At 37.7% G+C, this 12,567-nt stretch overlaps 1 protein-coding gene across 1 annotated transcript in view; it reads left to right on the forward strand.

Moving 5' to 3' along the window:
* LOC137297679 (bone morphogenetic protein receptor type-2-like) overlaps nt 1-12,567 on the forward strand; it is a 90,643-nt gene that overhangs the window by 56,005 nt on the left and 22,071 nt on the right. The window lies entirely within an intron of this gene.

Here is a 12,567-nt window from a genome sequence, read left to right on the forward strand (position 1 = left end):
GGTTAACATGTACCAAAAAACACAGAAATCATCTGGTTGTGAGTACTTTTCTGGCAAGTGTTTTTATGCCCCCTCCATATATATATATATAAAACACTGAATTTGGTGTTATAGGGGATGAAGTCTGTCCACTTCTCCACAAAAGCATATTTTGTTTTTACTTTTTATAGTGTTTTGTATGTTTAGAAACATTTGAACTTAGGTCAATGTTGTGGAATTTCTTTCTGACGATAGTGAAATAGGGGATTAAGTTCATCCACTTCCTCACAAGACTACTCAACAGAATTGATTAAGCTTACACATATGTTCCACAGGGACTCGAGAAGTGTGCATCTAAATAGTTGTACAGATATTTATTGAACTTGTTTAGTAGAAATTAATCCCCAGAGCACACTCAGTGTAGGTAACACCTCCTACAGCAGCGGGAGCATCTGTGTCCCTGGACACCATTTTGTCTTGTTTTTTTTTTCTAATTTGAAATATTTGGGCAAGCAAAATGAATACGATTATTGATAAGATACTATGCTGGATCATGATTTATCTTGTTTCAAAGTTTTGTAATTTGCACCAGCTGTCAAATGGATGTAATAAACAATAATGGAAGCATGTGGCATCATCTGTTATTTGCAAGGTCGTCATGCTCCACGGTCTCGCTGTCATATACACAGTAATTTAGGTCCTGACCGTCTGCTCTTACCCAAGAGAGATCAGCTAATTATGATGTTTTTTACCCAACCAAGACTTAATCATTTACGAATGCCATTCTTCAAAGCATTTCATAAGCCAGCCTCCACTGATGTCACTGTTTTACAACAGCAGAAATGGGATTCATATGTTGTACACTTTTGAGGAATCAAACCTGGGTCTTGTAGCATGACAAGTGAACCTTTTCACCACTGTGCTACCTACCCTACATAGAGCTTTGAGGTGCAGGAGGGTTTAACATTGAGTTGAAGACATACACATGTATCTAGCGTTGAGCATACGTCTCTGTAACTGCTTGTTTCTAGTCTTTTTCCAGATGTATAGTTTGAGTCAACACTAAGGTTTGATGCTGTCTTTTAATATGGAGGGGTGGTGGGGTAGCCAAATGGTTAAAGCGTTCGCTCGTCATGCCAAAGACCCGGGTTCAATTCCCCAGATGGGTACAATGTGTGAGGCGCATTTTCTGATGTCCCCCGCCGTGATATTGCTGGAATATTGCTAAAAGCGGCATAAAACCTCACTCACTCACTCACTCACTCACTCACTCACTCACTCACTCACTCACTCACTCACTCACTCACTCACTCACTCACTCACTCACTCACTCACTCACTCACTTTAACATGGTTACTCTGCTCACAGTATTCTGGTCGACCAGTCCTTTTAAAACCCTTTAATGCTGAGAACAGGCCTGAAAGCCATCCTTTTGGTGTGATGCTGTTGGGGATCAAACCTCCAACCTGCAACCTCTTTAGGCAGACACTCTCCAATGGACTATCCAAGCTGTTTTTATTGGTTTAGGCATTTTTGTGTTATTATAAATGCATACGCATCCATTTGTGTATCTAGGTTCTGTGGTATAGTTAATGGACATTAATTGGTACCTAGCTGTGATTCCTTTGCCTCATATCAACATAAAGATATGACATATCATGTACATGTCTGTATTGGATAACACTCTGCCCTCAAGCAAGATAAATCAACATTTGAAACATTTTGAGTTATCCATCATGTTTTTGACAGTTTTGAGTAGTGCTCATTTTTTGCCAAGAATTATGACTCTGCTGCAGATGTCGTGCAGCTTTGAGCACTCAGTGTCCAAATAACATACACAATCTAACCCAAATTTGTTTTTCTTTTAAATATACATGTTTGAAAATGTTGTATAGGTTGTGGAACTTAAAGTTCAAGAATCTTTTTACACCAGCTGATGAAAAAGTTGTTTAATATTTTCTCTCAGATTAATGTAATAAAAATTCGAGAAAGTTTACTGTTTGTCTGCTACTGACTGAGAGCAACAACATGGCATGCTGGGCGATAAAGTTTACATCCAGATAAGAAATATATTCTACATCATGAAAAAACATTTTATCAAGGGTTGGCATTGTGTTCTAACGATAGACCTGCTTTATGCTTTGCTAGCTTATCGCTTCATTCAAACAGCAGAAAAATAATATTTAATTGATTTTTCGTACAAACTTGAAGTTTTTCAGATGTTGCGTTGACAGCCTGACGGTCTCGCCTGACAGAGGGCGCTGACATGGCGTTTAAAATTGCGGCTTATCATGCAAACTCTCAGTGATTCCCCAAATCTGTACAAAGACCCCTCAGTTCCTGCCATCTAAAAAATTAGAGGCTTCAGTGACTTGGTCCATGGTGTGTTTGGGCTTGTACCGTCTTGATTGTAAACACAGCCCTGCTTTATGGGAGAGACCTAGTGAAATTGCTAGATAGGCCTAGAATGGCTGATTGCAATGGTGATAAGTCAAAAGAGAATATTAACTCTTTGCAGACCATTTCAGTTCATTACATGAAATACCAGAAGCCACGTTTTGTCAGATCCTTTTAGGATTGGATAACATTCTCTGGCACTTTTTGCAGGAGTGTTACTGCATTGCTCACTATGAAGTGATCTGGTGGGAAATATTCATCACAAACTCTCAAGGAGATAACAGGTTTTATACCATGTTGTAGACATGTGCTTACTTCAATTTTGATATTTCTACAGACTTCATATTGCCTGATTGGAAGAAGTTTAAGTTATTCCAATGTTTCTTCAGCTAAACATTTGCCTTAATAGTTATGAATCAGATACTGATCTGAAATGTCAACTAGAACTTGTACAAATGTACCCGTACCTTGTCGTATATAGGCGACTAAAGGGATCGGGTGGTCATCCTCGCTGACACATGTCATCGGTTACCAATTGCGCAGATCGATGCTCATGTTGTTGGTCAGTGGATTGTCTGGTTCAGACTCGATTATTTACAGACCGCCGCAATATAGCTGAAATATTGCTGAGTGCAGCTAAAAACTAAACTCACTCACTCACTCACTCACTCACTTGTATAGATGTATTTACTTTTTTGTAAGATGATTCCACAGTTGTCAACCAAATCATCTTGCATTACACCTTGAAAGAAGGAAATTTGTTTGTTTGCATTAATTATTTATTTATTTATTTATTTATTTATTTATTTATTTATTTATTTATTTATTTATTTATTTATTTATTTATTTATTATCACATTTGTTTGATGTAGAAATAACTATATCATAAGGAAATATGACATCTGAGGTCGAATACTCTACCCATTTTGAGATAAAATTGCAAAGCATTCAATTAAGGAACAGTGGCAATATCCTCAAACAGACAGATGTGGACAGTATAATACACACAGGTACATTCCATGTTCAGATAAGGTACAGTTTCTTTCATTTCATAACTAAGGTTTCAACATGAGAATTAAGCAAATTGTGTTTTAAGGACATATAAGATATGATGTGGTAATGAGTTGCAGTGTTATCTGATGCTCAGACTGTTACAACCTGTTAGTGAATTAGCTGAGGTACAATCGTATTTGATCCTACACATATGTTAAGGTTTCAAGGCGAGGGAATTAGGTGTCCGATCATCCGATACTGCATAGTATTTCAAGTGACTGAACTGTATTGAAATCAGACATGTCCGTCAGCTCAGAGCCTTCCCAATGGCTAGTGCTCAGGCATTGTCAAAATGTCTTGAAATGTGGAATGGATAGTCAGAAGTGGAACTCCAGACGTATGTTTGTTTTTGTGCCATATTTGTAATTTAGTGACAATGGTTTTATGCTGTTTTTAGCTGTATTCCAGCAATTTATGACAGCAAGGGACACTAGAAATGTGCTTCACACATTGTACCTAGGTGGGAAATTGAACCTTGGTCTTTGGTGTGACAAGCTAACACATTATCGTTTGGGCTATATAGATGGCCATTACACAACCATTCATTTACAAAATATGATTTATTTGGTGCATGATTGCTGAATAGTGGTAATCACCATTTTGAGTTAATTTTCTTTTCTTAGAATTTGAATCCTGCGTGATCGTGATCTGTAACTTCTCAAGGGATTATTCTTCGGGTTAATTTTAGTATTTAATCAAAATATCAAACATGATAGTAACATTTCTTTAGTGCTGGTGTTGTTTTTAAACTCTTGAATTAATGTGTAGGTAAGCTACAGTACTATTTTTCTTTGTGTAATTTCTGGTCATCACAAGTAAACCCCTGGAAACGACAAGCTCCAGGTTAAAAGACTGGGCAAAATTGTGGGTGCTCTATTATGGATTCTGCTTGACTACTTGGCAGTTTGGACCTTCTGATCAATCTTTGATTAAATCAAGTAATCAGACTTCCAGTTTGCAGTCCACAGTTGTGGTGGAGGTTGACAGTCGTAATGAGAACTAAGCGAATGAACAACTATTGGACCTGCAGCTATCCTGTACTAGCACCCAATGGCAATGCCACAGATGGCTAGTGTAGGTTGTCAGACTGTATTTCAAGGCATGAATACCACAACATCATATAAACATTTCCACACGTTTTTTATGCAATGCAAACATTGCATTCTGTTTCAAGAACAAGCTTGAATTCGTGCAAGTTATGTGAAGTGTGAGATGTCACGGGAAGCAAAATTGTTGAGTGAAGTGAAATATTAAAGTATCGTATTACTTATTTATAGGACCTTTAGAAGATGTATTTTTTCAAAGTTTTGGTGATGTTGCATCATTAATTTGCAGCAAGCATTTTTGATTTTAGAACATGAAATATTTCAATGCTGTTTGTTGTCCTGCTGAGCCCCATTGGTTACAACTGTATCATTTTGAATTGATACAAAGTTAATCGTACATGTCTGTTATGTAATCTGCAGGTAGATGTTCATCGTCTTAAAAATTCAAAGTTCCAATTCCCCATTTCCAATTTTCAAGAATTGTCTTCAAACAAGCATGTCAGCATATTACAATTCTCTCCAACAGTTCTCCAAGTCATGCACACTTTCATGACATCATAAGAAATGATGCATGCTCTCCATGATCAGTCCTGAGAGATCTAAGCACCAACAAATAGACAGGTACATCCATGAGTGCACAATTCACTTTAGACAGTGTTAGGATAGTTGTTAATGTAACCATGGCAACGTTATTACATTTTGTGCCAAAAAAAAATCAGTCAGTGCTAATGTTGAGTACCCAGACTCCTCGCTGGATCAGTATCCACCACCAAATGTCTGTAGTGCCAGCCATGATCCATCAAGGGTTTACAGATCGAAATGGATTACTGAATAGATTGAAGTGTGATAACAAGCACTGATGGAATATTACTGGCTAACATGATACAACAAATTCATGATACTGTTTGTGTCTTTGATCTTGATTGAGTATGCGTCACAAATTCATTCTGTATATCAGAAACTGATGTGCCACCAGATTAAGGCATCTGTCCGCTCCTGGATTAAAATGAGTCATAAAAGTTGCCTTTGCCTGCCTTTGAACAACAAACCAAGACTAAAGAAATCAAACTGGTGATGTTAAAGCAGTTTGAATAATTTCTGTGACCTGAACATGACAATATGCCAGTAGGTTTGCTTTAACGTAAAACATAATGATCTTAATAGATCATACTGAATGCATCACACCTCATTAATATACAGTGTATTTGGTCTGTTGTGGTCACCTTTGAAATTGTGGGAGGTTTTAATCATTACGATATGCACTTTATCAGTATTATGTCTTGTTTGTAAATTTTCAATAATAGTGTGCCATACTCCACAGTTTGGGTGCTTTGTGCCGTCTTCTTTTGTAGGCCTGCTTACAATCTCTTTAATTTTCAATACAGTACAAAACAAAATGTCATGAAAAACAATTATTTGTCCATTGATCTTGAATGAAGCAGCTCATTGGGATTAATGACATGGTGTACTGATTTCATGGGAAATAGTCCCGGCAGCTGTTGAAACCACTGTGGCAATCATGTATGTTATAGCTGGGATACAGACATGCCAACAGTAACTACATGTGACCAGGAGTACATGCTTTATCAGCTCTGCGATGTAATTACTATCTTACAATGACACAGAACAAGGTAACAATGTATCTAGCATGTAAAAGTGCAAACATCTGTGATGCACTTTCGAGGTAATTATGAGCCATATCCAATTGTGCTGATACGGTCCATATGCACTGATGTCAAACATCCTGGCTATATGTGTCAGAGGCTAGGAATTATGGAACAAAAGATTGAACATGTTTTTGTTGTTATTCATTTTCCAGTTCACTGATGAGCTGTGAAGAATTTGAACCTGCTTTTATTGCTTTTTACTGTCCAGGTGCGATAATTCACTGGACAAGGTTGTTTTTATCAGTCTAGCCAGAGTGAGTGAGTTTACTTTTATGCCTCTTTTAGAATTATTTCACACATAGTACTCACATGGGGAATCGAACCTAGGTCTTCGGCTTGATGAGCAAATGCTTTAATCACCAGTCTACCCTATGCCCCTGGCCTAGCCAGAAACCCATGAGTGTGGGTTTGAATCCCAGTTTTTAGATTTGTCACCAACAAACCATGTCCGGACACCAGCGAGCATCACTTCTGGCTTTTCTCCCACATTAAGCTAACACATTATGATAAAGCTGGAATATTGTTCAAAGTTGAAATAACCCATGAAGATAGAATTGATCTTCAGTAACCCATACTCGTCACAAGAGGTGACAAACGGGATCAGGTTTTGAGACTGAGTTCATTGACTCATGTCATCATATCCCAGTTGAATGGATAAAAGCTCATGCTGTTGATCACTTGATTCTCTGGTCCAGACTTGATTATTTCAGACTGTTGCCATATAGATGGAATATTGCTGAGTTGGGAGTAAAACTAAACTCACTCACTCAAAGTAGCATTGGTCCCCAAATTGGTAGCAGAGAGGGGGTAGCCAAATGGTTGAAGTGTTTGCTCGTCATGCCAATGACCATTGTTCGAAGACCATTTCTGGTGTCCATCACCATGATATTGCTGGAATATTGATAAAAGCAGCATAAAACTAAACTCACTCCTGAAGTGGTAAACTTAGTCATGGATATTTGCTGTCTGAAAACTACTTCTTTATTGTCACATCAGAATTCAGATCTATTGCTCTGTCCATTCCAAGGGCACTGTGAGTGAAGGGCATAGAATGGGCCTTGACTGCCTTCAGGAGAATGTATTGTTAAACACAAGATCTCAGCATAGTTGCCATTTCATCCAGCATGTTGTTATGTAAGGACCCCTTAAGTAGTTCTTTTAACATTCAGATTATGGCATGGAGCAATAGCTTTCATCCTCAAGCCAGAACACTATTCCAAATATAAGCTTGTAATTAAAAAACAAAAGTTCTGTCTGACAGATGTTACCACATTTGATACTTGTATTAAGTGCATTTTATGAAAACAGTGACAAAAACTGCTTGATCAGAATTGGCACCACTTAATGATTCAAGTGCTTCAGCCATTTTGTCAGTGCTGGTTGGCTCAGATGCTTCATGAAGAGTAATTGCAAAGTTGTTTTAAGCAGCTGTGAAAAGGTGTTTTGTTATCTAGTGTCAATCTTAGAGTGATGCAGAGTTATGTAGTAATACTACAAAGAAGGCCCCATTATCTCAGTATATGTTGAAGAGACTTATTAGTCTTGACTGTTGTTTTCATACCAGTGGTGTAGACCCTCCTTGACCTTGACAATTATGTACATACTAGAGGTGCAGAGCCTTGTTGGCATCTCATTTTTTTCTTCTTTCTTTTTTTGGGTTGAGGAGATGGGGAGCTTCATTTCTGATGTTTAGAGAATGTAATAGTGATGAGTGTCATTGATAGATTGGTTCTTTCTTTATGTTGTGATATTAGTGGTAAAGAGCCTCGTTAGTCTTGACAGTTTCTGGTTATGATGGTGGTGAGAGATTATTTTTTGATTTCTCATCATGAATGGTGCAGAGCTCCACTGGTCTTTAGATGCTAGTAGTTGGGAGCTTTACTGGTCAAGACTGTTTCTGGCTATGAAAATGGGGGAGAGCTTCATTATTCTTGACGTTTTCTTTTGATATAAGTGGTGAAGAGCCTCACAGGGCTTGATTTTTCTCGTGATGATAGGCATAGAGATGACAATATCTGGCCACGATAGTGGTGGAGAGCCTCGTCAAACCAATTTTCTTTTTTATAATTGGCCACAATACCTTTCAGTTATCAAATTACATGCTCTAGATATGTTTTCATGAAAAACCCTAAAGTACAATAAAAGCATCATTGCACCAAGTGCAGGAGAGCAGCTCTATTTTATATTACTCAGTAGATATTGACAACAGTCACACCAAAAGTATGACTCAGTGAACACAGTGAACATACATGTATTATTATGATATAATGTCAAACATTCCATCCATCTCTGTGTTTCTTCTGATGTATAGTCCATAGTCTATAGTCTATAAGTTGGATATTGTAGTGTCCACCATGCTGTTACATTGTTCTCCCCCCGGCATGTAATGCGGGGGATATAGTCGACGTCCTCTCTGTCTGTCGGTAATCATTTTGTTTGCGAAGCATAACTCAGAAACTGTTCAATATTTTTAGACCAAACTTGATAGATAAAATAAACTTAACCTATAGCTGTGCCTTTCGCTATTTACGGAGTTTTGGCATTTATATTTTTTTCTTGTTTTTCCGTGGAACATTTTGGTGTTAGTCTTATGGTGGGGTGGGCTTCGTTTCAGAAGCAGAACTCAAAAACTCTTCTTTTGGTTCTTACAGGTTTTTGTCATTTGTTATTTTCTCGGTTTCCATGGAAATGTTTCGGACTTAGTCTCAAATTGGAGAGATGGGCTTGGTTTCCGGAGCAGAACTGAAAAAACGTTCAATATTTTTCTGGAAAACTTTGTAGATGTATCAGTCGGAACCTAAAGTGGTGCCTTTTGCTACTTACAGGATTTTGTGATTTATTATTTTCTGGGTTCCAATGGAAACGGTTCGGACTTAGTCTCAAAAGTAAGAGGTGTGTTTCGTTTCCAGAACAGAACTCAAAAACTTCTTAATATCTGTCAGTGTAACTTGGTAGATATGTGTGGCAGATCCCAAAATGGTGCCTTTTGGTATTTACAGGTATTTGTGATTTATTATTTTCCCGGTTCCATGAAACGTTCCGGACTTCATTTCCGGAACACAACTTGAAAACCATTTCGTATTTTTCAAAAGATCTTGGCAGATATATGAGCCAGGTCTTGAAATGGTGACGTTTTCTGATTACAGATATATGGCATTTATATTTTTAATGAATTCCATGGAAACAATTCAGACATGGTCTAAAATCACAATAAGTAACTGTCGGATGATTTGTCATTTCAAATATGTGTGGGGCCGGGGGGATATGTCATCTTCTGATGACTCTTGTTAGAATTGTTCGAAGTAGATGTTGTGAACGTCTAAAGATAGTCAAGTCACACCTCTGTAAACACTCCTCCACATTCGCCACACCCAGATCCACCCATAAAGATCTGTATTAAGAGTGATCTTCAGTAACCCATACCTGTCCTAAGAAACCATTAATGGGAACTCATGCTCAGCCTTGCTGACTTGGTTGGCACATGTCATGGTATCAAAAAATGGGTGGATTAATGCTCATGCTGTTGACCACTAGATTGTCTGATCCAGACTTGATAATGTACAGAACATCTCGATATAGCTTGAATATTGCAAACCAACAAACCAACCAATCGATGAGAATCTTTTTGTGTCATGTTTTCTGGGTCACATATTGTCAAACAGTTGTTGACATAGGTTGTTTTGAAAATGCATAGGTTGATCTAAGGAATTTTTTTTTGAAGCATGACATTTTAGGTAGTTGCATATCTGAGAGCAAAGAAGGCACATGGTAGCTTCTTTGAGTGGCATTTTCAAGGTGTGTGATGAACAAGGGACATAGTTCAATGGATATACAGTGTCTTTATGTCAACATGTGCGCCTTTTAGGTGTAGATGCTTACACAGTTTTGGTGTAGATGCTCACACTGTTTTCAAGCAACTGATATCATTTAACATAAGGGATATCTCCTTTGTTCATTGTACATGGTCTTGTGCAGAGAACACAGGTCACAGATCAGATATGTTGGTTGCAGAGAGTTCTTCGATAGCTGACCATGCCAGTCAGCTTGGCTCCTGAGACTTTCTAGGGCACCTGTCTGCCGCACATTCATATAAATGGGGTACAGACAAGTGACTTTGTTCGAAATATGCCCAGCAGATATTGGCTGCCCAGTACCATGAGATGGTGATATGGCAGTTAACCTGATGCCTTACAGGCAGTGTGGGTTCTATACTCCCCGGGGAGTTGAGAACAAAAAGTCAAGTGCACCCTGATCCATTAATAGGGTGATATAATGATACAAAGATTTGAACAAACATAAAGTATAGAGTTGTGAGCATTGTATAGAGGGGACTAAAGTCAAACGGTGAGACAGTGAATGTAATACATTGTTGCAAATGCATCAAGGTATGACTGAAGTGCTTATTATGGGCATTCATAAAGAGCCTCATTGAGATGCAGATTGTGTTTGAGGATATAACATAGAGCTTATGGTTGGTATAATGTGATCAAGCGCAGACAGTTGTTAGAAGACAGCCCTTTGCTCTGATCATCACTTATTGATTATTACAAGGAGGGAGGGCTGGCTTATGTATTTGTGTCTGGGAGCTAGCCAGTTGCATGTGCCATGTTTGAATAATTTAGACAATATCATTGGTGTCTGAATACAGTCCAAACTCAGCCTAATTTACACATTTCGAAAGGTACCTTGATCCTGAATCAAAGGGAATATGTGTATGACATTTGAATTATTGAAGACTAGATATTGTCCTGATTCTCAGAACAGGAAGCTGTTGATATGACCTGCTAAATTACCTGACACCTTGTTCATGGTTGCGTGCTACTATCTGTAAATGTTAATATATTACAATCTGGGCTTAAGTTCATCAAGGTGATGTTAGCACTGTCATACCAGGAAGTGTTAGTTCATAGCACTCTGTTTATGTTATGGTGGAGATTTGCTTGTGATAAAATATTCAAGCATGATTATTTTAGACAATTTGCACTACCTGTCTTCATCCATCTGCCAATCAGTGGTAATCTTCCACCATCACACCACCACCTCTTTGAACTTTCAACATGACTGGCATACAACACTATTCAAAATATTACTGTGTATAACTGTAGATAAGCTGTATTTTGAATACCCCATCCCCTCTCGCTGTGTTTCTCTCAAGCCATTAAAGTCTGGGGTAGAACAGGCCTTCAGCAACCCGATTATTAACGGACCACTGTCCTATAGCTGAAATATTGCTGAGTGCTGCGTAAAACCACACTCACTCACTCACTCCTTCCAATAAAACCAAAACCCCAAAACAAACAAAATTCACAAATACAACAAAATAAAAGCAGCAGTTATCTTTATGGGTTACACTGTCATCAAACTCATTTTTCAGGTGATAGGAAACCACCATCATATTGATTCAAATTGACTCTTGTGGGTGAAGAGGTAAAATTACATTTAAACATCACTAGGCAAAATTATTTACCTTTTCAGTTCTAATTTGTTTTTGTTGGGTATTCTACATATACAGGGACTAAAATTACAGAGTGTATCTGTCTTGTAGACAGAGATAGAAAAGGCATTCAGCTGTGGACATACCCAGTAATTATAACACAAATGCTTTCTGATGCAATGAGCAGAAAAAAACATTATCTGAGCTAGTATTTTACAAAGAGAAATATATTCTTGAAAAATGTCATTTTAGTTCCTGGTTTTGATCTATGAATGTAAAATATTGTAGTCGCCACTGAGGTTATGTGGCAACACTTTTGTGTATTGCCAGATATGCATGTAATGCGAATGTCACCTTGCTTTGAATGAGATAGTGTAACAACAAGGTTTGCTTGTGTAATTCAGTATGGATTTGTGATGCTCTGTTTGCAAAGACTGATCACGACAAAAAGATGAACAAGGCTGGTGGTACTAATTTTGTTGGTCAGCTTATCTATGAGATTGGCAGTTGTTTATGGTCATATGCAGTACTTTGCGCACTGTCAAAACTTTCCGTCAACCATTGTTACTAAATTACGGATAAAGTAAGCATGTATTGTTAGAAATACCCGACCTCTTGTACGTCTATATATTTGGTCTTATAATCCTAATTACTTTATAATCATACTTGTATGCATTTTGAAACTTAATACAAAGGAGTGATATGCCTATATGATACCTATAGTGAATTTATAACAGCAATGTAGTATCTAGACATTTTATAGTTTGCCAGTGTGAATCACAGTTCGCACACACGCCCGTGTGTATGTTGTCTGTATCATTACACTTCATGACGAAAGCAATGATTTTGTTGAATTCTACGACAACCTATAAAAAGCAAAGTGTAAATATTAAAATTAAAACAAAATAAAGTTATAGGAGCAATGCCAGGCTGTTACCTTGTTCAAGGAATGTATCCATCAATATCCACAAAAACCAGTGATATACCAATC

This window comes from Haliotis asinina, chromosome 10, assembly GCF_037392515.1.
Source record: "Haliotis asinina isolate JCU_RB_2024 chromosome 10, JCU_Hal_asi_v2, whole genome shotgun sequence".
In the NCBI taxonomy this organism is placed as follows: Eukaryota; Metazoa; Mollusca; class Gastropoda; order Lepetellida; family Haliotidae; genus Haliotis; species Haliotis asinina.